General features: G+C 45.4%; 1 long non-coding RNA gene across 1 annotated transcript; it reads right to left on the reverse strand.

The window, feature by feature from the left end:
* Positions 1–18,197: 18,197 nt before the first annotated feature.
* LOC129712454 (uncharacterized) lies at positions 18,198–26,929 on the reverse strand. The gene is made up of 3 exons (XR_008726060.1): positions 19,472–26,929; positions 18,375–19,362; positions 18,198–18,235 (listed from the first exon to the last, which is right to left on the reverse strand). It is a non-coding gene; the product is annotated as an uncharacterized LOC129712454 (long non-coding RNA).
* Positions 26,930–27,279: the final 350 nt, after the last annotated feature.

Consider the following 27,279-nt stretch of genomic DNA (forward strand, 5'->3'; position numbering starts at 1 on the left):
TAATGTATGGCTGCAGAAACGGCATTTCAGGGGTCCAAATGACAATTAAATTGACTCTTGACTCTTGACTCTTGATTCCTTTCTGTCAGGTATTTTACTCAGCACTGCCATCATTTCATTAGGTTTCCACGGTGAATACACATCAATGGTTTGAGGATTGATGGCACCAAATGCATTAGACGTATCAAAGCCTGGGTTAGGCATCTCCCTAAATGGGAACTGGCGGCGAGATAGTTACTCAGCCTCCATAATTTTTCCTATGTCTGACACTCTCAGTGTCCCCAGAGAATACTTCACCCTCCGATGCCTCATCCTCATCACTAGGGGGAAGGCGGTACTTTTTAAAAGCATGTAATGTAACCCCATTTTTTAAAAAGGGAGGGAGAGAGAAAACGGGAATTACAGACCAGTTAGTCTAACGTCGGTGGTGGGGAAACTGCTAGAATCAGTTATTAAAGATGGGATAGCAGCACATTTGGAAAGTGGTGAAATCATTGGACAAAGTCAGCATGGATTTATGAAAGGTAAACCATGTCTGACAAATTTTATAGAATTTTTCGAGGATGTACCTAGTAGAGTGGATAAGGGAGAACCAGTGGATGTGTTATATCTGGACTTTCAGAAGGCTTTCGACAAGGTCCCACATAAGAGATTAGTATACAAACTTAAAGCACACGGTATTGGGGGTTCAGTATTGATGTGGATAGAGAACTGGCTGGCAGACAGGAAGCAAAGAGTAGGAGTAAACGGGTCCTTTTCACAATGGCATGCAGTGGCTAGTGGGGTACCGCAAGGCTCAGTGCTGAGACCCCAGCTATTTACGATATATATTAATGATTTGGACGAGGGAATTGAAGGCAACATCTCCAAGTTTGCGGATGACACTAAGCTGGGGGGCAGTGTTAGCCGTGTGGAGGATGCTAGGAGGCTGCAAGGTGACTTGGATAGGCTGGGTGAGTAGGCAAATGCATGGCAGATGCAGTATAATGTGGATAAATGTGAGGTTATCCACTTTGGTGGCAAAAACAGGAAAGTAGATTATTATCTGAATGGTGGCTGATTAGGAAAGGGGGAGATGCAACGAGACCTGTGTGTCATGGTACATCAGTCATTAAAAGTAGGCATGCAGGTGCAGCAGGCAGTGAAGAAGGTGAATTGTATGTTAGCATTCATAGCAAAAGGATTTGAGTATAGGAGCAGGGAGGGTCTACTGCAGTTGTACAGGGTCTTGATGAGATCACACCTGGAGTATTGCATACAGTTTTGGTCTCCTAATCTGAGGAAAGACATTCTTGCCATAGAGGGAGTACAAAGAAGGTTCACCAGACTGATTCCTGGGATGTCAGGACTTTCATATGAAGAAAGACTGGATGGACTTGGTTTGTACTCGCTAGAATTTAGTAGGTTGAAGGGGGATCTTATAGAAACTTCCAAAATTCTTAAGGGGTTGGACAGGCTAGATGCAGGAAGATTGTTCCCGATGTTGGGGAAGTCCAGAACAAGGGGTCACAGTTTAAGGATAAGGGGGAAATCTTTTAGGACCAAGATGAATAAAACATTTTTCACATATAGAGTGGTGAATCTGTGGAATCTGATCATCATGGAAGAGATGCAGACTAAATTGCTGCAACAGCAAGAGAGATAGCAGTAGCCCTCATGCTTACAGATCAGCTGGGCAGGAGTACAACAAGGAAGGCTATCAAAGGAACCCAGGAAGATGTCTGTGTGGACGAGGTCTTTGTTCCGGTTGAGATCCACCTTGGGCCAGTATGAGATCATGGTGACGGATCTGCAGCGGAAAGATGAGGCTGCCTTTAGAAATTTCACCAGGTTCCCCCCTGACCTGTTTCAGGTGCTAAAGACACGAGTGGGTCCTCTTCTGCAGATAACGGACACCTTCATGCGGAAGTCACTGGAACCAGGCCTGCGCCTAGCCATCACCCTCCGCTACCTTGCATCAGGGAATTCCTACAAAAGTCTCTCGTACAACTTCCGTGTGGCTCACAACACCATCAGCAAGGTTGTCTGAGAGATCAATGACGCCATCAACAATGCACATGAAGAAATGATTGACTGCCCTAGTACATCTGACGGGTGGAGGAGAGTGGCGCACGGCTCTCAAACCAGATAGAACTTCCTGCACACATGTGGGGCAGTTGAGGGAAGCATGTTGCCATCCGGTATCCACCCAGGGGAGGTTCTGTGTACTTTAACTACCAGACGTTCCATTCCATCGTGCTGTTAGCTGTGGTCAATGCAAACTACAACTTTCTGCTTGTGGATGTGGGCACACCTGGCAGTGCTGCAGATGGAGGGATCTGGAGAGAGACCTCCTTTGGGCAAGCACTGGAAAAAGGGAGAGCAGGCATACCTCTGCCGGGAGAAGACAACCCTGACATCCCCTATGCACTGGTTGGTGATGATGCCTTCGCACTCAGGCCATGGATGATGAAGCCATAACCTCACAGGCAGATGTCAGCGAAGGATCTTTAATTACAGGCTGTCCAGGGCTAGGAGGGTCGTGGAAAATGCTTTTGATATCCTTGCGAGCAGATTCAGATTCCTGCTGACTACAATGGAGCAGGAGCCCGAGAATGTGCAGACCATTGTCTACGTGGCATGTGTCCTCCACAACCTGATCCGCACCAGAGGGGCAGCAGCAGCCATGGTGGAGGGCAACACGATGGAAAAACAGACAGGAGAAGTCACACCAGGTTTATGGAGAGCTGCAAGACAGGCTGCACCGATGGTGGCACTAGCCACATTGCAAGGAAACACCAGCAACAAAAGAGCAAAGGAGCAGAGGGGCCATCTCTGTGCTAACCACAACTCTGAGCGAGCGAGGCAGTGTACCCTGGCAGAACAATATGTGGTGAGGAACAACAGCAAACATCCCACACCACAGTGGACCACCACTGCAGGAACTGATCTAATAAAAGGATCTATGTATGTTAATGGATGATTTTTGTATGTGAAATTAGTAATACTGTGATAATAATAATACCTCGCCATAATTTTAGAAGCAGTTAAATGCCTTCGTCTGCTTTATATGACATTTCATGACACATTTTGCAATTCAATGCAGTTCAATACCTGTGTGTGTTTTATTTATCTAATAAATCGAGGATTTTATATGTGAGATGCATGCCATTATTACACATGGTTTCCATATAACCATATAACCATATAACAATTACAGCACGGAAACAGGCCATCTCGGCCCTACTAGTCCGTGCCGAACAATTATTTTCCCCTAGACCCATCTACCTGCACTCAGACCATAACCCTCCATTCCTTTCCCATCCATATACCTATCCAATTTATTTTTTAATTATAAAATAGTAAGATTAAACAAGAACTTACCAGTTTGAAGTTTGATCTGTATTTTATGAGGAGTTACGATGTGGGATTACGTGAAGAAGCCCGCTCAGCACGCATGCACGGCATACTTCAAAGCAGCGGTGTGGAATCACAGATAGACACAGTTATTGAAGTAAACAGAGTAAAGACAAGGAGTTTATCAGTTTGACCCATATTATTGAGGGTGGGAGCAGAGGGCACGTAATCCCTCATCGTAACTCTTCATAAAATACAGATCAAACTTCAAGCTGGTAAATTCTCGTTTAATCTTACTATTTTACTTCGGAGTCACGTGAGTGACTACGTGAAGACTTCAAAGCTCTGTGATTTCAAACCGTGTAACAGGTGTTGCTTCACGCACTGCCGAAGTCCTTGAGGGAGGAAGTGTGTTATCGTAATCAACCAATGAATCTTTTTGTAGAAAAACACAATGTTATTTTTTAACAATAACAACAAGGAAATTAAATTGCTCCCCTGGGCTTAAATTAAATATTTGCAGTCTGTAAAATTTTCTCTGCAAATAAAATAGGTTTTGCCAACGGCTTATTATAAAATTTCTGAACGGTCTTTCCCCCGACCATCCTGCTGCAGCCAGGATGTGGTCTATAGGCACGTCCATTCTTTTAGCCATCGACGTGGATGCTGCCCTGGTGGAATGAGATTTGTACACGTTAGTGTTTATCCCAGCAGCCTTTAGCACCTGCTTGAGCCATCCAGCAATGGTTTGGCTCGTCACCCGACCATAAGGTTTTTTATGACTGACCCACAAGGCTTTTCATCTCCCTCGAATATTTTTGGTTGTGTCTATGTAGGGCAGTAGGTGGGTCATGGCACATAACCGTGGTTCTGGCGGGTAAGCCCGGAATTCCACGACTGGATTAGGTGTTCCTGGTCTGCTCTGTTTGATCAGTCCCTGGATAATGACAGAGATCTGGTCTGGAGCTGTGAGCATGGTGTCCAGTCGCAATAGGTGTAGTGACTGGACCCTCTGTGCAGATACAAGTGCCATCAACATGAGTGTTTTGAGCATAGATTGTTCCAGGTTGAGGGATCTGGCTGGTGGCCATCCCCTGAGGTATGTCAGGACCACACTGACATCCCATATATGGGTGTACCTTGGTCTAGGGGGTTAGAGTTGTAAATATCCTTCATTAGTTTGACCACCAGCGGGTGGGGCCCCATGGCCTGTTGTCCTGGAACTTGTTTTAAAATAGACAGACAGGGCACTTCTAGCTGTGTTGATGGCTCTGTAGCTGAGTCCTTCATCATGGTGAAGGTTCGCCAGGAATTCCAGTACGTTGGTAACTGTAGCAGTTGAGTAGGTGGTCCCTGTATCCAAGCAGTACTTCTCCCATTTCTTGATGTTGGACAAGTGCTGTTTTTTAGTGGATGTTCGGAGGGATGCTGACATGGTGTCGACGGTTTGTTCTGATAATCCCAGTCCCAGAAGTGGTTTGTGCAGAATCTGCAACCCAGGAATTTTATTTTTACCCCACTGTGTAGGCCAGTGGGGTACTATCAAAATACCTGAAGCAGAATCCATTTGTACTGTGCGTAGTCCCCGACTGATGAGGCAGAAGGGAGGAAATGCATCTACCACTGCTGCCTCAGGGTCTGGTTCCCAAGCGACATACATAGGTACCTGGTGATTTAGCCTTGATGCAAATAAATCGATATCTGGCGTGCCATATTGCTTGATAACTTTTGCAAATTTTTTGGGGTTTAACATCCATTCGATGTTGTCATTAAGTTTACGTGACCTGGTGTCTGCCACTGTATTTAGCTTACCTGGCAGGTAAGTTACTGATAGCCAAATATGTCTCTCGACACACCATTGCCCAATTGTGTTGACCAACTTGTCGCATGATAATGATTTTATGCCGCCCATATGGTTAATGTAGGCCACCACCGTAGTATTATTTATTTGTAACCATACATGCAAGTGATGCATATTTGTACATATGCTTTTAAACCATAAAAGTCACCCAACATCTCTAGATAATTAATGCCCAGTGTAAGTGGTAACGATGACTCTGGGTTAGTCCATCTACTACTTGTGCTGGATATAGAGTTAGTTGCTCCCCAGCCTTGAGCACTGGCATCTGTTTGGATAACTAACGTAGGGTTAGTGATGATAATAGGGCTGAAACTATGCCAAACGTTTTTTGCCCACAACTGTAGTTCTGATATTGCTTCAGTGGGTAACTTTATGACACGATCATAATGACCTGTATGTCGTTTTGGTGCCTGTACCTTTGCTCTTTGTAAGTTTTGACAGTGCAAAGGTCCGAATCATTAAATTGTTGCATGATTGTGCCAATTCAACTGTTTTGTCTCTTGGCAATGTTACAGTCACGTAGACTGAATTAATTGTGAATCCCAAGAAGTGCATGATTGTGGATGGCTTCAACTTAGATTTATCTGGATGTAAGACAATCCCAGGGTTTCGAATAACTGTTTGGTAGCTGATACAGCTAACAGTCAATTCCATGGTCTTGCCTATTATTTAAGATATCAAGATATGCCATGACAATATGTTTTTGTCTTCTGAATATTGCCAGAGCTGGTTTTAGTATCTTTGTGTGTAATCTTGGGCTGATATGAACCCATTGGGTAATGCTTTAAACTGCCATAGCTGCCCCATCCAGGTAAATTTCAGGTATCTGTGATGATCCTTGTGAATAGTACTAAATAGTAAACATCTTTAAGATCAATGCTTGCCATGAAGTATCCTTTGGAAATTAGTTGTTTGGCAGTAATGTATATACTTAACAAACATATTTAGTGAAGTTAAATCAATGATGATGCGACATCCACCATCTTTTTTGGGTTTAGTGACGAATATTTGATACGAATTCCAAGGGTTCATGTTTTCCCATGATACCCTTTGTAATTAGTCTCACCAGTTCAGCTTGTCCCTCTCGTTTCTTAAATGGAGAGGGAAAATACCCTCTGGGGTGAATGTTGAACTGGTGGCCATTTTTCTAGTATGAATTGTATTTTGTATCCACTAATGCCATTGATTATATACTGATCACTCGTGATAGACTCCCATGCTTCTTAAATCAGGTGTAATCTCCCCCCTGTTAGTATTAAGCCCCTATGTTTTATATGCTGGTAGGAACCAGACCCACCTACCTCCATGGTTATGGGTATTGTTCTGTTTCCTGCCGGTCCAACGAGTCTTGCTCGTCTTTTGACGTGGCGGTGATGTTGGAGGGTGGCGCATTTTCCATGGGGTCCGCTCTGGGCCCTGGTCTAAAGAAGACTTCCGGGGATAGAATGCGGACCCCGAGCTTTACACCAGTCCCATATGGTAGACGTCGACTGATGGACGCGATGGGGTGCTGCTGCTTAGAAATTATTGTTTTTTAAAGCCTCGTCCATATCCTTCATATGCTTTGTGAGGTTTTTGCCAAAGAGCAGTGGGTCTGGCTCAGTGGCTGGGGTATGCACCACCCCGCAAATTTAGGATTTTATGGCAGGTTTTATGATTTGTTTACAATGGTTCTGGTCATCTCCGTATTTGTCCACGTAACGAGCAAACGATGTGATGGCTGACGTCAGGAGCCTGAGGATCCGCTGCAGTTTTCTGAGGCCTTATTGACCACCTCTCCTGCAGGGGCCTGTTGGAGAGGTGGTTAATGCTGGCCACTGGTTTGGCCTTTAACAGCCTCCTGCACGTGGGGGTTGCCACGTAGCGATCCACCACACCTAGCAGCTCTTCCTGTTCCTGCACACCTTGCATACTCCCGAGATCATCAGCCATCCTCCACCACTTCCACTGGAAGCTCATTCCACACAGCTACCACTCTCCGCGTAAAGAAGTTCCCCCTCATGTTACCCCTAAACTTCTGTCCCTTAATTCTGAAGTCATATCCTCTTGTTTGAATCTTCCCTCCTCTCAATGGGAAAAGCTTATCCACTATCAAGTCCCGCCTTAACCTTCTGCGCTCTTCTTGACCAGCCCAGTCCTGGTCACCAAAGCTACCCTCGGGTAAGGAGGAAGCAATGGGCAGTGCACAAGGCACTGTGGAGGGAGTGCCTGAACTCCCCCTGCGAGAGCGCCCCTCCCGAAGCGCGTCTCGCTGGAGCTCCTGCTCCAGGAGCCGCTCTACGCGGCTCAGACGGCTGTCTCTCCCCCGGGCGGGTGGAGAGACGTCCCCGTCCGACAAGTCGGAAGCCACCGGCCGGACGCCTCTTCCGTGGCTTTACTTCCAGCCGCTGCTCAGGCGCTAGTGGGCTGTGCTCGGCACGGTGTCGGGGAATAGCGGAGCGCCGGGTAAGCTTTCCTACCGCCTTGTTCCTGCCCCCCCCCAGATGGAACGCTCCTCCGTGGAGTCGAGCGGGGGACAGGTTTGTGGAAGTGGTGGAGGCAGGTTCTTTGGTATAATTTAAAAATAAATTGGATAGGCATATGGATGAGAAGGGAATGGGGGGTTATTGTATGAGTGCAGGCAGGTGGGACTAAGGGAAAAAAAGTTGTTCGGCACGGACTTGTAGGGCCGAGATGGCCTGTTTCCGTGCTGTAATTGTTATATGGTTATTTGGTTATATGGTTATATGGTTTGTCCAAGAGCCTTTCTTCTCTACCTGAAAGCAGAAGGCTCCCTGTGAAAGAAAACCCAACCTCAGAGCTTACCTGATGTTCCGTTCTTTCACCTGTTGCGGGAGCACCTGACTCCCACTGCGGCCGCTGTTGCACTGCTGAACGTAATGCCGTGCATGCGTGCTCTTCGCATAGTGACTCATGTGACTCCGAAGTAAAATAGAACCTGCCTCCACCACTTCCACTGGAAGCTCATTCCACACCGCTACCACTCTCCGCATAAAGAAGTTCCCCCTCATGTTACCCCTAAACTTCTGTCCCTTAATTCTGAAGTCATATCCTCTTTTTTGAATCTTCCCTACTCTCAATGGGAAAAGCTTATCCACATCAACTCTGTCTATCCCTCTCATCATTTTAAAGACATCTATCAAGTCCCGCCTTAACCTTCTGCGCTCCAGAGAATAAAGACATAACTTATTCAACATTTCTCTGTAACCTAGTTGCAACATTCTAGTAAATCTCCTTTGTACTCTCTCTATTTTGTTAACATCTTTCCTATAATTGGGCGACCAAAATTGTACACCATACTCCAGAATTGGTCTCACCAATGCCTTGTACAATTTTAACATTACATCCCAACTTATATACTCAATGCTCTGATTTATGAAGGCTAGCATACCAAAAGCTTTCTTTACCACCCTATCTACATGAGATTCCACCTTCAGGGAACTATGCACAGTTATTCCTAGATCCCTCTGTTCAACTGCATTCCTCAATTCGCTACCATTTACCATGTATGTCCTATTTTGATTTGTCCTGCCAAGATGTAGCACTTCACACTTATCAGCATTAAACTCCATCTGCCATCTTTCAGCCCATTCTTCCAAATGGCCTAAATCTCTCAGTTGACTTTGGAAATCTACTTCATTATCCACAACACCACCTATCTTAGTATCATCTGCATACTTACTAATCCAATTTACCACACCTTCACCCAGATCATTGATGTACATGACAAACAACAGTGGACCCAACACAGATCCCTGAGGTACCCCACTAGTCACCTGCCTCCAACCTGACAAACAACCATCCACCAATACACTCTGGCGTCTCACATTCAGCCACTGTTGAATCCATCTTGCTATTCCTGCATTTATACCCAACAATTGAACCTTCTTAACCAACCTCCCATGAGGACTCTTGTCAAAGGACTGACGGAAGTCCATAGAGACAACATCCACTGCTTTACCCTCGTCAATTTCCTTAGTAACCTCTTCAAAAAAATTGAAATATGAGAGATCAACGCCATGATTAACGAACTGCTTTCTCCACGACACGAAAAGGTTACACTGAAGTTTAATAATCAAGTTGTGGGTGAGGTTATTTGCGATAAATACAAAGACCCATGACTTTATAACAATTAATTTGTTTATTTAGTGCAAGCAAACAAATAATGCATTGAAAAACAAGAAACAAATTTTGAATGTGCAACACAAGTCAACAGAATATTGTTTATTTAGTGCAAGCAAACAAATAACATAGTGAAAAACAACAGGGAATAAAACTTTGATGTGGACCACAAGTAAACAGAATAGTGAATGTTGGAGAGAGCATCATTCTTTATGGCCCATTTGCACTGGGGAATACTCCATCAAATAGTCGGAGAGATTCAGGCTGAATTTGGCGCTTGTGTCGATACCCTTCAATCGCATTGAGAAATCTATGATCCGAGCCTATCCATGCCGGGTGCCGTATGATGTGGCGTTGAGCTGGCTGCCCTGACGTTGGGCCGGCCTGCCATCCATGGGTGTGCCATAGGTCCAGATCCCATCATTGCCTGTGGGCAAAACACATAAATGTATCAATATGCATGGGAGCCAAACAAATCCTATAAAACAAAACACAACCTTTCACAAGCTGTGTGTCACAGACAATCTTGAGTCAGACTGAAGACTCAGAAAGGTTTCACAGTGTACCTGGAGAGCATGCTGTGGTGCCATCATCCCCATTTGATGTTGTGGCATGAATGGCATGTGCCTCATCGGACTCTGCAACACCAAGGAATTCGTAGTGAGTAATTCATTAAAAGCATTAAAGTCAAACGTTCATAAATTCAATAAACTTTGATTAAAAGATTTTACTAGCTGAAGAAATGTGTGCGCCCTTGCCAAGGCCAAGCCCTCCTAGGAGTAGCTGGACCATTGCGACTCAGGGATCTGCAACATCTCCTCCCTCAGTAAAGTTGATTAGGCATAAACGAATATTTTGTGCACCGTCCTTGGCAGTGATAAGACGTTTATTGTCTCGGCAGTGAGTGGTCTTAGCCTGTTGCATGATCTGCAACAAAGAGAGTGCAATCCTGGTAAGTATTTTTTAGGAGGCGATGGAGAAATGTGGACGTAGGGTGGAGTAAATGAGAAATTTGCTGATGGTTCACCTGAAAGCATCCGCGAACATCTCCCGCTGAAGTTGTTCAACAGGCACGCCATATTCTGCCACAGTTGTGCAGGCCGGCTTCCGTTTGGCGTGCACCTGTTTGTCCGCAGTGCCGGACCCAGGGGGTCCCTCTGGGGGTCCATCTGGGGGATCAGTCTCGCCCTCACTCGAGGTAGTGCACGACGATTTCCCCATGGTAAACTGGAAGAAAGTAAATGTGTATCAGAAATGTTCAAGGCCATCAGGACGTCGCAAGCAAGGTGACCACCAAGTTATCATTGTCAAATATCATTTGACTATCTCACTTTCCAACAAATTATAATTGCTACATAATTATTAACTATTCACCTTCTTGCTGCTCGCTTTCCTCTGCACTCGAACTATGTGGTTCCGCACAAACCCCCATTTCTCCACTATCCATTGCTCTCTGTGAGTCAGTGGCTTACTGGCGGAGCAAGACTTGCCAAGACTGAGACAGCCTCCCGAACCATGTCCTCTGACTCTTGAGCCATTGACACAGTTGGTCATCTGTGAAAACATAGAATAAATGAAGATCAGTGTTGAGCACATTGTAATCTTAATTGGAACTGCAATTACACCACAGAAATATAGACAAACTACGAAGTATGTACTTACAAGAGCAGCCAGGGAACTCCTTCGCCTTGTCTTCAAGCATCGTGTTGCGGAGATCCGTGCTCCTGAAATTACGATGCCCCTTATCATAGAGTTCTCGGTGGGCCTGATACCATTCTACTAGGTCTCTCTCTTGTTCCCTGGTAAAATTATAAGGCCTTGTGACCACCCTATTCTTCTTCTTCTTCTTCTTTGCCCACAGAGCTGAGGCATCAGTCTCCTGAGCCAAATCTGAGTCCCATTCTGAGTCCCATTCATACGTGCTCTTCGCATAGTGACTCACGTGACTCCGAAGTAAAATAGAACCTGCCTCCACCACTTCCACTGGAAGCTCATTCCACACAGCTACCACTCTCCGCGTAAAGAAGTTCCCCCTCATGTTACCCCTAAACTTCTGTCCCTTAATTCTGAAGTCATATCCTCTTGTTTGAATCTTCCCTCCTCTCAATGGGAAAAGCTTATCCACTATCAAGTCCCGCCTTAACCTTCTGCGCTCTTCTTGACCAGCCCAGTCCTGGTCACCAAAGCTACCCTCGGGTAAGGAGGAAGCAATGGGCAGTGCACAAGGCACTGTGGAGGGAGTGCCTGAACTCCCCCTGCGAGAGCGCCCCTCCCGAAGCGCGTCTCGCTGGAGCTCCTGCTCCAGGAGCCGCTCTACGCGGCTCAGACGGCTGTCTCTCCCCCGGGCGGGTGGAGATACGTCCCCGTCCGACAAGTCGGAAGCCACCGGCCGGACGCCTCTTCCGTGGCTTTACTTCCAGCCGCTGCTCAGGCGCTAGTGGGCTGTGCTCGGCACGGTGTCGGGGAATAGCGGAGCGCCGGGTAAGCTTTCCTACCGCCTTGTTCCTGCCCCCCCCCCAGATGGAACGCTCCTCCGTGGAGTCGAGCGGGGGACAGGTCTTTTCGGGTGGTTGTTCCTCTTCCTGCCTCCTGCCCTGCCCCCCCCCCCCCCCCCCCAGATGGAACCCTCCTCCGTGGAGTCGAGCGGGGGACAGGTTTGTGGAAGTGGTGGAGGCAGGTTCTTTGGTATAATTTAAAAATAAATTGGATAGGCATATGGATGAGAAGGGAATGGAGGGTTATTGTATGAGTGCAGGCAGGTGGGACTAAGGGGAAAAAAAGTTGTTCGGCACGGACTTGTAGGGCCGAGATGGCCTGTTTCCGTGCTGTAATTGTTATATGGTTATTTGGTTATATGGTTATATGGTTTGTCCAAGAGCCTTTCTTCTCTACCTGAAAGCAGAAGGCTCCCTGTGAAAGAAAACCCAACCTCAGAGCTTACCTGACGTTCCGTTCTTTCACCTGTTGCGGGAGCACCTGACTCCCGCTGCGGCCGCTGTTGCACTGCTGAACGTAATGCCGTGCATGCGTGCTCTTCGCATAGTGACTCATGTGACTCCGAAGTAAAATAGAACCTGCCTCCACCACTTCCACTGGAAGCTCATTCCACACCGCTACCACTCTCCGCATAAAGAAGTTCCCCCTCATGTTACCCCTAAACTTCTGTCCCTTAATTCTGAAGTCATATCCTCTTTTTTGAATCTTCCCTACTCTCAATGGGAAAAGCTTATCCACATCAACTCTGTCTATCCCTCTCATCATTTTAAAGACATCTATCAAGTCCCGCCTTAACCTTCTGCGCTCCAGAGAATAAAGACATAACTTATTCAACATTTCTCTGTAACCTAGTTGCAACATTCTAGTAAATCTCCTTTGTACTCTCTCTATTTTGTTAACATCTTTCCTATAATTGGGCGACCAAAATTGTACACCATACTCCAGAATTGGTCTCACCAATGCCTTGTACAATTTTAACATTACATCCCAACTTATATACTCAATGCTCTGATTTATGAAGGCTAGCATACCAAAAGCTTTCTTTACCACCCTATCTACATGAGATTCCACCTTCAGGGAACTATGCACAGTTATTCCTAGATCCCTCTGTTCAACTGCATTCCTCAATTCGCTACCATTTACCATGTATGTCCTATTTTGATTTGTCCTGCCAAGATGTAGCACCTCACACATATAAGCATTAAACTCCATCTGCCATCTTTCAGCCCACTCTTCCAAATGGCCTAAATCTCTCTGTTGACTTTGGAAATCTACTTCATTATCCACAACACCATCTATCTTCGTATCATCTGCATACTAATCCAATTTACCACACCTTCACCCAGATCATTGATGTACATGACAAACAACAGTGGACCCAACACAGATCCCTGAGGTACCCCACTAGTCACCTGCCTCCAACCTGACAAACAACCATCCACCAATACACTCTGGCGTCTCACATTCAGCCACTGTTGAATCCATCTTGCTACTCCTGCATTTATATCCAACAATTGAACCTTCTTAACCAACCTTCCATGAGGAACCTTGTTAAAGGCCTTACTAAAGTCCATATAGACAACATCCACTGCTTTACCCTCGTCAATTTCCTTAGTAACCTCTTAAAAAAATTGAAATATGAGAGATCAACGCCATGATTAACAAACTGCTTTCTCCACGACACGAAAAGGTTACACTGAAGTTTAATAATCAAGTTGTGGGTCAGGTTATTTGCGATAAATACAAAGACCCATGACTTTATAACAATTAATTTGTTTATTTAGTGCAAGCAAACAAATAATGCATTGAAAAACAAGAAACAAATTTTGAATGTGCAACACAAGTCAACAGAATATTGTTTATTTAGTGCAAGCAAACAATTAACATAGTGAAAAACAACAGGGAATAAAACTTTGATGTGGACCACAAGTAAACAGAATAGTGAATGTTGGAGAGAGCATCATTCTTTATGGCCCATTTGCACTGGGGAATACTCCATCAAATAGTCGGAGAGATTCAGGCTGAATTTGGCGCTTGTGTCGATACCCTTCAATCGCATTGAGAAATCTATGATCCGAGCCTATCCATGCCGGGTGCCGTATGATGTGGCGTTGAGCTGGCTGCCCTGACGTTGGGCCGGCCTGCCATCCATGGGTGTGCCATAGGTCCAGATCCCATCATTGCCTGTGGGCAAAACACATAAATGTATCAATATGCATGGGAGCCAAACAAATCCTATAAAACAAAACACAACCTTTCACAAGCTGTGTGTCACAGACAATCTTGAGTCAGACTGAAGACTCAGAAAGGTTTCACAGTGTACCTGGGGAGCATGCTGTGGTGCCATCATCCCCATTTGATGTTGTGGCATGAATGGCATGTGCCTCATCGGACTCTGCAACACCAAGGAATTCGTAGTGAGTAATTCATTAAAAGCATTAAAGTCAAACGTTCATAAATTCAATAAACTTTGATTAAAAGATTTTACTAGCTGAAGAAATGTGTGCGCCCTTGCCAAGGCCAAGCCCTCCTAGGAGTAGCTGGACCATTGCGACTCAGGGATCTGCAACATCTCCTCCCTCAGTAAAGTTGATTAGGCATAAACGAATATTTTGTGCACCGTCCTTGGCAGTGATAAGACGTTTATTGTCTCGGCAGTGAGTGGTCTTAGCCTGTTGCATGATCTGCAACAAAGAGAGTGCAATCCTGGTAAGTATTTTTTAGGAGGCGATGGAGAAATGTGGACGTAGGGTGGAGTAAATGAGAAATTTGCTGATGGTTCACCTGAAAGCATCCGCGAACATCTCCCGCTGAAGTTGTTCAACAGGCACGCCATATTCTGCCACAGTTGTGCAGGCCGGCTTCCGTTTGGCGTGCACCTGTTTGTCCGCAGTGCCGGACCCAGGGGGTCCCTCTGGGGGTCCATCTGGGGGATCAGTCTCGCCCTCACTCGAGGTAGTGCACGACGATTTCCCCATGGTAAACTGGAAGAAAGTAAATGTGTATCAGAAATGTTCAAGGCCATCAGGACGTCGCAAGCAAGGTGACCACCAAGTTATCATTGTCAAATATCATTTGACTATCTCACTTTCCAACAAATTATAATTGCTACATAATTATTAACTATTCACCTTCTTGCTGCTCTTTCCTCTGCACTCGAACTATGTGGTTCCGCACAAACCCCCATTTCTCCACTATCCATTGCTCTCTGTCAGTCAGTGGCTTACTGGCGGAGCAAGACTTGCCAAGACTGAGACAGCCTCCCGAACCATGTCCTCTGACTCTTGAGCCATTGACACAGTTGGTCATCTGTGAAAACATAGAATAAATGAAGATCAGTGTTGAGCACATTGTAATCTTAATTGGAACTGCAATTACACCACAGAAATATAGACAAACTACGAAGTATGTACTTACAAGAGCAGCCAGGGAACTCCTTCGCCTTGTCTTCAAGCATCGTGTTGCGGAGATCCGTGCTCCTGAAATTACGATGCCCCTTATCATAGAGTTCTCGGTGGGCCTGATACCATTCTACTAGGTCTCTCTCTTGTTCCCTGGTAAAATTATAAGGCCTTGTGACCACCCTATTCTTCTTCTTCTTCTTCTTTGCCCACAGAGCTGAGGCATCAGTCTCCTGAGCCAAATCTGAGTCCCATTCATGCGTGCTCTTCGCATAGTGACTCACGTGACTCCGAAGTAAAATAGAACCTGCCTCCACCACTTCCACTGGAAGCTCATTCCACACAGCTACCACTCTCCGCGTAAAGAAGTTCCCCCTCATGTTACCCCTAAACTTCTGTCCCTTAATTCTGAAGTCATATCCTCTTGTTTGAATCTTCCCTCCTCTCAATGGGAAAAGCTTATCCACTATCAAGTCCCGCCTTAACCTTCTGCGCTCTTCTTGACCAGCCCAGTCCTGGTCACCAAAGCTACCCTCGGGTAAGGAGGAAGCAATGGGCAGTGCACAAGGCACTGTGGAGGGAGTGCCTGAACTCCCCCTGCGAGAGCGCCCCTCCCGAAGCGCGTCTCGCTGGAGCTCCTGCTCCAGGAGCCGCTCTACGCGGCTCAGACGGCTGTCTCTCCCCCGGGCGGGTGGAGAGACGTCCCCGTCCGACAAGTCGGAAGCCACTGGCCGGACGCCTCTTCCGTGGCTTTACTTCCAGCCGCTGCTCAGGCGCTAGTGGGCTGTGCTCGGCACGGTGTCGGGGAATAGCGGAGCGCCGGGTAAGCTTTCCTACCGCCTTGTTCCTGCCCCCCCCCCAGATGGAACGCTCCTCCGTGGAGTCGAGCGGGGGACAGGTCTTTTCGGGTGGTTGTTCCTCTTCCTGCCTCCTGCCCTGCCCCCCCCCCCCAGATGGAACCCTCCTCCGTGGAGTCGAGCGGGGGACAGGTTTGTGGAAGTGGTGGAGGCAGGTTCTTTGGTATAATTTAAAAATAAATTGGATAGGCATATGGATGAGAAGGGAATGGAGGGTTATTGTATGAGTGCAGGCAGGTGGGACTAAGGGGAAAAAAGTTGTTCGGCACGGACTTGTAGGGCCGAGATGGCCTGTTTCCGTGCTGTAATTGTTATATGGTTATTTGGTTATATGGTTATATGGTTTGTCCAAGAGCCTTTCTTCTCTACCTGAAAGCAGAAGGCTCCCTGTGAAAGAAAACCCAACCTCAGAGCTTACCTGACGTTCCGTTCTTTCACCTGTTGCGGGAGCACCTGACTCCCGCTGCGGCCGCTGTTGCACTGCTGAACGTAATGCCGTGCATGCGTGCTCTTCGCATAGTGACTCATGTGACTCCGAAGTAAAATAGAACCTGCCTCCACCACTTCCACTGGAAGCTCATTCCACACCGCTACCACTCTCCGCATAAAGAAGTTCCCCCTCATGTTACCCCTAAACTTCTGTCCCTTAATTCTGAAGTCATATCCTCTTTTTTGAATCTTCCCTACTCTCAATGGGAAAAACTTATCCACATCAACTCTGTCTATCCCTCTCATCATTTTAAAGACATCTATCAAGTCCCCCCTTAACCTTCTGCGCTCCAGAGAATAAAGACATAACTTATTCAACATTTCTCTGTAACCTAGTTGCAACATTCTAGTAAATCTCCTTTGTACTCTCTCTATTTTGTTAACATCTTTCCTATAATTGGGCGACCAAAATTGTACACCATACTCCAGAATTGGTCTCACCAATGCCTTGTACAATTTTAACATTACATCCCAACTTATATACTCAATGCTCTGATTTATGAAGGCTAGCATACCAAAAGCTTTCTTTACCACCCTATCTACATGAGATTCCACCTTCAGGGAACTATGCACAGTTATTCCTAGATCCCTCTGTTCAACTGCATTCCTCAATTCGCTACCATTTACCATGTATGTCCTATTTTGATTTGTCCTGCCAAGATGTAGCACTTCACACTTATCAGCATTAAACTCCATCTGCCATCTTTCAGCCCATTCTTCCAAATGGCCTAAATCTCTCTGTTGACTTTGGAAATCTACTTCATTATCCACAACACCACCTATCTTAGTATCATCTGCATACTTACTAATCCAATTTACCACACCTTCACCCAGATCATTGATGTACATGACAAACAACAGTGGACCCAACACAGATCCCTGAGGTACCCCACTAGTCACCTGCCTCCAACCTGACAAACAGCCATCCACCAATACCCTCTGGCGTCTTCCATTCAGCCACTGTTGAATCCATCTTGCTACTCCTGCATTTATATCCAACAATTGAACCTTCTTAACCAACCTTCCATGAGGAACCTTGTCAAAGGCCTTACTAAAGTCCATATAGACAACATCCACTGCTTTACCCTCGTCAATTTCCTTAGTAACCTCTTCAAAAAAATTGAAATATGAGAGATCAACGCCATGATTAACGAACTGCTTTCTCCACGACACGAAAAGGTTACACTGAAGTTTAATAATCAAGTTGTGGGTGAGGTTATTTGCGATAAATACAAAGACCCATGACTTTATAACAATTAATTTGTTTATTTAGTGCAAGCAAACAAATAATGCATTGAAAAACAAGAAACAAATTTTGAATGTGCAACACAAGTCAACAGAATATTGTTTATTTAGTGCAAGCAAACAAATAACATAGTGAAAAACAACAGGGAATAAAACTTTGATGTGGACCACAAGTAAACAGAATAGTGAATGTTGGAGAGAGCATCATTCTTTATGGCCCATTTGCACTGGGGAATACTCCATCAAATAGTCGGAGAGATTCAGGCTGAATTTGGCGCTTGTGTCGATACCCTTCAATCGCATTGAGAAATCTATGATCCGAGCCTATCCATGCCGGGTGTTGTATGATGTGGCATTGAGCTGGCTGCCCTGACATTGGGCCGGCCTGCCATCCATGGGTGTGCCATAGGTCCAGATCCCATCATTGCCTGTGGGCAAAACACATAAATGTATCAATATGCATGGGAGCCAAACAAATCCTATAAAACAAAACACAACCTTTCACAAGCTGTGTGTCACAGACAATCTTGAGTCAGACTGAAGACTCAGAAAGGTTTCACAGTGTACCTGGGGAGCATGCTGTGGTGCCATCATCCCCATTTGATGTTGTGGCATGAATGGCATGTGCCTCATCGGACTCTGCAACACCAAGGAATTCGTAGTGAGTAATTCATTAAAAGCATTAAAGTCAAACGTTCATAAATTCAATAAACTTTGATTAAAAGATTTTACTAGCTGAAGAAATGTGTGCGCCCTTGCCAAGGCCAAGCCCTCCTAGGAGTAGCTGGACCATTGCGACTCAGGGATCTGCAACATCTCCTCCCTCAGTAAAGTTGATTAGGCATAAACGAATATTTTGTGCACCGTCCTTGGCAGTGATAAGACGTTTATTGTCTCGGCAGTGAGTGGTCTTAGCCTGTTGCATGATCTGCAACAAAGAGAGTGCAATCCTGGTAAGTATTTTTTAGGAGGCGATGGAGAAATGTGGACGTAGGGTGGAGTAAATGAGAAATTTGCTGATGGTTCACCTGAAAGCATCCGCGAACATCTCCCGCTGAAGTTGTTCAACAGGCACGCCATATTCTGCCACAGTTGTGCAGGCCGGCTTCCGTTTGGCGTGCACCTGTTTGTCCGCAGTGCCGGACCCAGGGGGTCCCTCTGGGGGTCCATCTGGGGGATCAGTCTCGCCCTCACTCGAGGTAGTGCACGACGATTTCCCCATGGTAAACTGGAAGAAAGTAAATGTGTATCAGAAATGTTCAAGGCCATCAGGACGTCGCAAGCAAGGTGACCACCAAGTTATCATTGTCAAATATCATTTGACTATCTCACTTTCCAACAAATTATAATTGCTACATAATTATTAACTATTCACCTTCTTGCTGCTCGCTTTCCTCTGCACTCGAACTATGTGGTTCCGCACAAACCCCCATTTCTCCACTATCCATTGCTCTCTGTGAGTCAGTGGCTTACTGGCGGAGCAAGACTTGCCAAGACTGAGACAGCCTCCCGAACCATGTCCTCTGACTCTTGAGCCATTGACACAGTTGGTCATCTGTGAAAACATAGAATAAATGAAGATCAGTGTTGAGCACATTGTAATCTTAATTGGAACTGCAATTACAACCACAGAAATATAGACAAACTACGAAGTATGTACTTACAAGAGCAGCCAGGGAACTCCTTCGCCTTGTCTTCAAGCATCGTGTTGCGGAGATCCGTGCTCCTGAAATTACGATGCCCCTTATCATAGAGTTCTCGGTGGGCCTGATACCATTCTACTAGGTCTCTCTCTTGTTCCCTGGTAAAATTATAAGGCCTTGTGACCACCCTATTCTTCTTCTTCTTCTTCTTTGCCCACAGAGCTGAGGCATCAGTCTCCTGAGCCAAATCTGAGTCCCATTCTGCTGCAGCAGCTGGGGCAGGAGCTGAAGCAGGAGATGGGGCAGCATATGGGGCAGGAACTGGGGCAGGAACTGGGGCAGGAACTGGGGCAGGAACTGGGGCAGGAACTGGGGCAGGAACTGGGGCAGGAACTGGGGCAGGAACGCAAGCCGACTGATAAAGGCAGGCCGACTGATTTTGGGCGTCACACGGTGTCGCGCAGTGATATCATGCAACGCCATGCGCTAGGTGTACGCCATCAAGACGCTGCGTACAAGGTCAAGATGCTGCGTATGCCCACAAGAAGATATGAGGTTGCTTTGACAAGTAAGGTCAAAGTAAATCCGAAGGGTTTCTACCGCTATATTAATAGCAAAAGGATAACGAGGGATAAAAATTGGTCCATTAGAGCGTCAGAGTGGACAACTATCTGCAGAGACAAAAGAGATGGGGGAGATATTGAACAGTTTATTTTCTTCGGTATTCACCAAGGAGAAGGATATTGAATTATGTGAGGTAAGGGAAACAAGTAGAGTAGCTATGGAAACTATGAGATTCAAAGAAGAGGAAGTACTGACACTTTTGAGAAATATAAAAGTGGATAAATCTCCAGGTCCGGACAGGATATTCCCTAGGACATTGAGGGAAGTTAGTGTAGAAATAGCAGGGGCTATGGCAGAAATATTTCAAGAGTCATTAGAAATGGGAATAGTGCAGAGGGATTGGCGTACTGCGCATGTTGTTCCATTGTTTAAAAAGGGGTCTAAGAGTAAACCTAGCAATTATAGACCTGTTAGTTTGACGTCAGTGGTGGGCAAATTAATGGAAAGAATACTTAGAGATAATATATATAAGCATCTGGATAAACAGGGTCTGATTAGGAACAGTCAACATGGATTTGTGCCTGGAAGGTCATGTTTAACTAATCTTCTTGAATTTTTTGAAGATGTTACTCGGGAAATTGATGAGGGTAAAGCAGTGGATGTTGTGTATATGGACTTCAGTAAGGCCTTTGACAAGGTTCCTCATGGAAGGTTGGTTAAGAATGTTCAATGGTTGGGTATTAATGGTGGAGTAGCAAGATGGATTCAACAGTGGCTGAATGGGAGATGCCAGAGAGTAATGGTGGATGGTTGTTTGTCAGGTTGGAGGCCAGTGACAAGTGGGGTGCCACAGGGTCTGTGTTGGGTCCACTGTTGTTTGTCATGTACATCAATGATCTGGATGATGGTGTGGTAAATTGGATTAGTAAGTATGCAGATGATACTAAGATAGGTGGGGTTGCGGGTAATGAAGTAGAGTTTCAAAGTCTACAGAGATTTATGCCAGTTGGAAGAGTGGGCTGAAAGATGGCATATGGAGTTAAATGCTGATAAGTGTGAGGTGCTACATCTTGGCAGGACAAATCAAAATAGGACGTACATGGTAAATGGTAGGGAATTGAAGAATGTAGGTGAACAGAGGGATCTGGGAATAACTGTGCACAGTTCCCTGAAAGTGGAATCTCATGTAGATAGGGTGGTAAAGAAAGCTTTTGGTGTGCCGGCCTTTATAAATCAGAGCATTGAGTATAGAAGTTGGGATGTAATGTTAAAATTGTACAAGGCATTGCTGAGGCCAATTCTGGAGTATGGTGTACAATTTTGGTTGCCTAATTATAGGAAGGACGTCAACAAAATAGAGAGAGTACAGAGGCGATTTACTAGAATGTTGCCTGGGTTTCAGCAACTAAGTTACAGAGAAAGGTTGAACAAGTTAGGGCTTTATTCTTTGGAGCGCAGAAGGTTAAGGGGGGACTCGATAGAGGTTTTTAAAATGATGAGAGGGATAGACAGAGTTGACGTGGAAAAGCTTTTCTCACTGAGAGTAGGGAAGATTCAAACAAGGGGACATGACTTGAGAATTAAGGGACTGAAGTTTAGGGGTAACATGAGGGGAGACTTCTTTACTCAGAGAGTGGTGGCTGTGTGGAATGAGCTTCCAGTGAAGGTGGTGGAGGCAGGTTCGTTTTTATCATTTAAAAATAAATTTTATAGTTATATGGACGGGAAGGGAATGGAAGGTTATGGTCTGAGCGCAGGTATATGGGACTCAGGGAGAATACGTGTTCGGCACGGACTAGAAGGGTCGAGATTGCCTGTTTCCGTGCTGTAAATTGTTATATTGTTATATGGTTATAAGCATTTGATAAAATCACACTATTTTAAACTACATTAGATGACGCTATATTGACACACAGTCACGGATCAAACTATGATTACAACAGCAGCATTAATCACACAATCGCTATATTACAATTAAGGAGTTATATATAATTACAGAGTTATTTTACAATTTTACAAGATTAAAAACGGATCTCTATACAATAACCAGCAGCCTTCAACATGACGTCCTGAATTTAAATCGAAGAATTTAGATCAGTGTTGATTTTAAAGTATTTCAGCCAATTTTACTCCAACACTGAAATCCCAATATTATTTGGGCCTTAAACCACACACAGGCGCGGCCTCAAATCGCCTGGGCCTCAAACCCTTCTACCCGCTTAATACTGGTCTTCAGCACGTACCCGCTTCTTGCTGGTTCTCGATGCCGATTTTTAAAGTGTCGTCTTTCCAATCGCACTATCAGCACCGATTCAGTACTTCCCCTCTAAGTACTGACATTCTCAGTCCTGTGTTTGAGGATATCTCGCAATTTATATCCCAGTCTGAGTGGGGCCTCAAACCCGAGGGCCTACCAACCCTCAAACCCCAGGGCCTACCAACCCTCAGGCCAGTTTCAGTACATTCCCGATTGCAACAGCTGTCGCCTTACCGATGGTGTGGTGCCTTTAACCCACTGGGGAGGAGCCTTTTGAGTCCAACCCCCACCCTCCGGGCCTCAACCCCCTAGGCGGGGACTCAAATCTCGCCCTCAGTGCTCAGTACTGATCTTCTATCGATCTCGTCGGGAATCCAAACACAAGCACGCGAATAACCGATTCATCGTCAGACTAGCGGAGCGGGGAAAACCGATAGAAAGTCACATCATGGCGCCAATTTCTCCTCCCGCAATCCGACATGACTCGATTCCCTGACCACAAATTTATGTTTGGCAATCCATTGAGATCCTGGATGAGCCCCCAATGTAATTCTGGTCCTAAACTTACCCCGCTTAGTCTGCTTCAGTCAAACACCGAATGCGAGCACTAGAAATCTAACTCTCTTTTATTACACAATACCAATACAATACAGCCCAATACCGCGGGACTGATCCTTGTCTCTACTGACTCGAGCCCAACAGCCTCACGCAAATAGAACACATACCGCAGAAGATCGGCACACCCCAATGTGCTCCCCACTCTTTTATACCCTTACAGACCCTTGGAGCGAAAATACATGGGGTGGGAAACCCCCGACAAGCCAATTAAGGACTGCAGAAGATATTGAATGACAGTTCCCTAACCCAATCATATAATATCACATAATATAGTTTCAACACAAAGCACTTGTGTTCAGTAAAGAAACATTATCCCAGGTAAAGTAAACAACTTTGGTTTGGCCCCTCTCCTGGACCAATCAGAATTAGCAGCGGAAAGACTCTGACTGCTACATTATTGTAACCCATCATTTCCTCAACCAATCCCAAGCATGCATTTACACCAAGACCTAGCTCCTTCTGCAAAATCTCATACATATTACCAATTAAAGGCCACCTGGACATCAACCTTCATTCAACCCCTTCCCTGGCCACAGACTTTCAGTAGCCATGGTCCTCATGGCTTGCAGCTTTTTGCAAAAGATGCCGAGCTGGTTTTACAGAAGAAGAAATACTCCATTTTGTCAAGTACCCCAAACTGTCTGATATTATCAATTGTGGATGATCAGCCATGATCACAATGAATGGCCGTGCAGGCTCGAAGGGCCTCCTCCTGCACCTATTTCCCATGTTTCTATGTAACTCAACCAGTCAGATATGAAGAAGTTTGACGACCCGCAACGTCACCCATGCATGTTCTCCAGCGATGCTGCCTGATCCGCTGAGTTACTCCAGCATCTTGTGTCTTTGTTTGAATTAAATTTCCGGTTCAATATCATATTGGACCAGGGTAGCTACGAGTCTCATCCCAGTCCGCACATTTGGTGGTGGTGGGGTGCGTGTGATATCGCTTGGTCGGATGAGATTACATTGCATGGAGTTGCAGAAAGATCCAGATGGGCAGCACAGTGGCACAGTTGCTGCATTATAGCACCACAGACCTGGGTTCAATCCTGACTATGGGTGCTATCTGTACGGAGTGTGTACCTTCTCCATGTGACCATGTAGGTTATCTCCGGGTGCTTTGGTTTCCTCCCACACTCCAATGGTTTGTAGGTTAATTGGCTTCAGTAAATTGTAAATTGTCTCTTGTGTGTGTAGGATAGTGCTTGTGTACGGGGTGATCACTGATCTGTGCAGACTCGGTGGGTCAAAGGGCCTGTTTCCACATTGTATCTCTAAAGTCGAAGGTCTAAATCAGGACAGAGACTGGAGTGATGGTGGGATAGGGTGTTAACTATTGTGGGTCATGTCAATGTGTGATCATGGAGAAACAGCTCAGTTGATTATAGCTGGGTTTTGTTAATGAACATGTGGGGTGAAGTATATTAATAACAGGTCACAAGGTCATAAGAAGTAGAATTAGGCCATTCGGCCCATCAAGTCTACTCCGCCATTCAATTATGGCTGATCTATCTCTCTCCTTACCCCATTCTCCTGCCTTCTCCCCATAGCCTCTGACACCTGTACTAATTGGGTTTGTACAAAGCCAAATTAAATGGAAGCAGACAGAAAGGGTTCTTGTACCAATAGAAGTCATTGTCTTATCAGTTTCCCAAGCAAATCACTTGTGACGCCCATCATGTTCACGGCAGTTATGATATGTACAATGAAGTTTGTTTGATTACTGCTGGGAAATTTCAAGTGTACATTTTGTGGATTTTTTACATAAATTCCATAAAATTGATTTTTTATTCTGCATCTCAATTTGTTTTAGTAGCGTACATACCTGTTGCTTACAGTGCATGATATGGGTGTTGGCTTCACTTGCGTAATTTGTAACATATAAAACCAATTCACTTGCGTAATTTGTAACCAATAAAACCAATTGTTCCTCAATGATTGCAGCTGCTTTCTAGTACAACCGGAAATACAAGAAATATGAAGGAAAAAATGTCTAGAAATGTTATCTGACCAGTTATCTAGAAGCAGCCGTTTCGGAACTCCAAGCCGCTGAGAGTGTTCTTCCGACGCTGGAGTTCCATCATCCCGGCGAGAGGGCCTGAAACATCGTGCCGCCGTAGCGGCGACTCCGGAGGTCACAAATAGGTCCTGACCACGGGTGAAAATAGAGGAAGTGGACTGAACTTTCCTGCCTTCCCTCACAGTGGGAAACGTAGATCCCGCTGTGGGGATGTTATTTATGTTTAATGTTAAATTCCATAGTGTTATGTTTATCCTATTTGTGTGCTGCAATGGCAACACAAATTTCACTGCACCAATTGGTGTATTTGACAATAAATATCCTTTGTCCTAGAAGTGAAACATATTTCAAGGAGGAGGGGCAGTGGTAACAAATAAATACTTTGAGGGACGATGCAAATCAGGAGCAATATGAATAAATGGAAGAACATCTTCAAATCCTGGCATTGGCAGAAATGAGTCAATGGTGGTTGACTCATATAGGTATGAGAGGTGAATGGAACGATATGAAATGAGGATCATCTCCTTTTATTGTGATTCTCTCCACTTCCTGTAAACATTGTACACCCAATACGCTAGACTATTTTACACGTGGGGCAACACGGTGGTGCAGCGGTAGAGTTGCTGCCTAACAGCGCCCGAGACCCACGTTTGATGCTGACTGCAGGTGCTGTCTGGGGGAAGTTTGTAACTTCTCCCTGTGACCCGTGTGGGTTTTCTGCGGGTGCTTCGGCTTCCTCCCACATTCCAAAGGCGTGCGGGTTGGTAGGTTAATTGGCTTCAGCCTAACAATGACTATTCGGCCCATCAAGTCTACACTGCCATTCAATCATGGCTGTTCTATCTCTCCCCATTTTCCTAACTTCTCCACACAACCGCTGATGCCTGTACTAATCAAGAATCTATCTAATTCTGCCTTGAAAATATCCACTGACTTGGCTTCCACGGCAAAGAATTCCACAGATTCACCACCGACCAAAGAAATGACTCCACATCTCCTTCCTAAAAGAACGTCCTTTAATTCTGAGGCTATGACCTCCAGTCGTAGACTCTCCCACTAGTTAAACATCCTCTCCACTCTATCCAAGCCTTTCACTATTCTGTATGTTTCAATGAGGTCCCCTCTTATTCTTCTAAACTCCAGCGAGTACAGGCCCAGTGCCGACAAACGCTCATCATTTGTAAACCTACTCATTCCTGGGACAATTCTTGTAAACCTCCTCTGGGCCTTCTCCAGAGCCAGCACATCCTTAAATATGGTGCCCAAAAATTGCTCACAATATTCAAAATGCGGCCTGACCAGCACCTCATAGAGCCTCAGCATTGCATCCCTGTTTTTGTATAAAAGCCCTCTTGAAATAAATCGAGTTTGCATTCTTTACAACCAATTCGACTTGCAGATTAACTTTTTGGGAATCATGTACTAAGTCCCTTTTCATCTCTGATTTCTGGATTCTCACCCCATTCAGAAAATAGTCTATGCCTATATTCCACTACCATACCATTAATAGCCCCGCAAGGACCAATTTTACCTTCTCCCCAAAATCCACAACCCTGACTGTCCTGGTAGACCCATTGACTCTGCCTGTTCGTGTCCTACTGAACCTATTTCCACATACCTCGACTCCATCCTATCCCCCCCTGGTTAAATCCCTCCTGACCTATGTTCAAGACAACTCAGACACTCTCCGTCGTCTCCGGACATTCCATTCTCTAGGCCCCCATCCCCTCATCCTCACCATGGATGTTCAGTCACTCTACACCTCCATCCCCTGCCAGGATGGTCCCAAAGCCCTCGGGTTCCTAGCAGGGGACCGCGGGTCAATTGAGATGGAGGAACTGAGTGAAATCCAGGTTAGCCGGGAAGTGGTGTTAGGTAAATTGAATGGATTAAAGGCCGATAAATCCCCAGGGCCAGATAGGCTGCATCCCAGAGTACTTAAGGAAATAGCCCCAGAAATAGCGGATGCATTAGTGATAATTTTTCAAAACTCTAGATTCTGGAGTAGTTCCTGAGGGTAGCTATTGTAACCCCACTTTTTTTTTTTTTTTTTTAATTTTTTTTTTTAAAAAGGGAGGGAGAGAAAACACAGGGAATTACAGACCAGTTAGACTAACATTGGTAGTGGGGAAACTGCTAGAGTCAGTTATTAAACATGGGATAGCAGCACATATGGAAAGTGGTGAAATCATTGGACAAAGTCAGCATGGATTTATTAAGGTAAATCATGTCTGACGAATCTTATAGAAAGGGAGAACCAGTGGATGTGTTATATCTGGACTTTCAGAAGGCTTTCGACAAGGTCCCACATAAAAGATTAGTATGCAAACTTAAATCTCTTAAAACTATGCAAACAGTATTGGGGGT

Source organism: Leucoraja erinacea, chromosome 32, assembly GCF_028641065.1.
Source record: "Leucoraja erinacea ecotype New England chromosome 32, Leri_hhj_1, whole genome shotgun sequence".
Classification (NCBI taxonomy): domain Eukaryota; kingdom Metazoa; phylum Chordata; class Chondrichthyes; order Rajiformes; family Rajidae; genus Leucoraja; species Leucoraja erinaceus.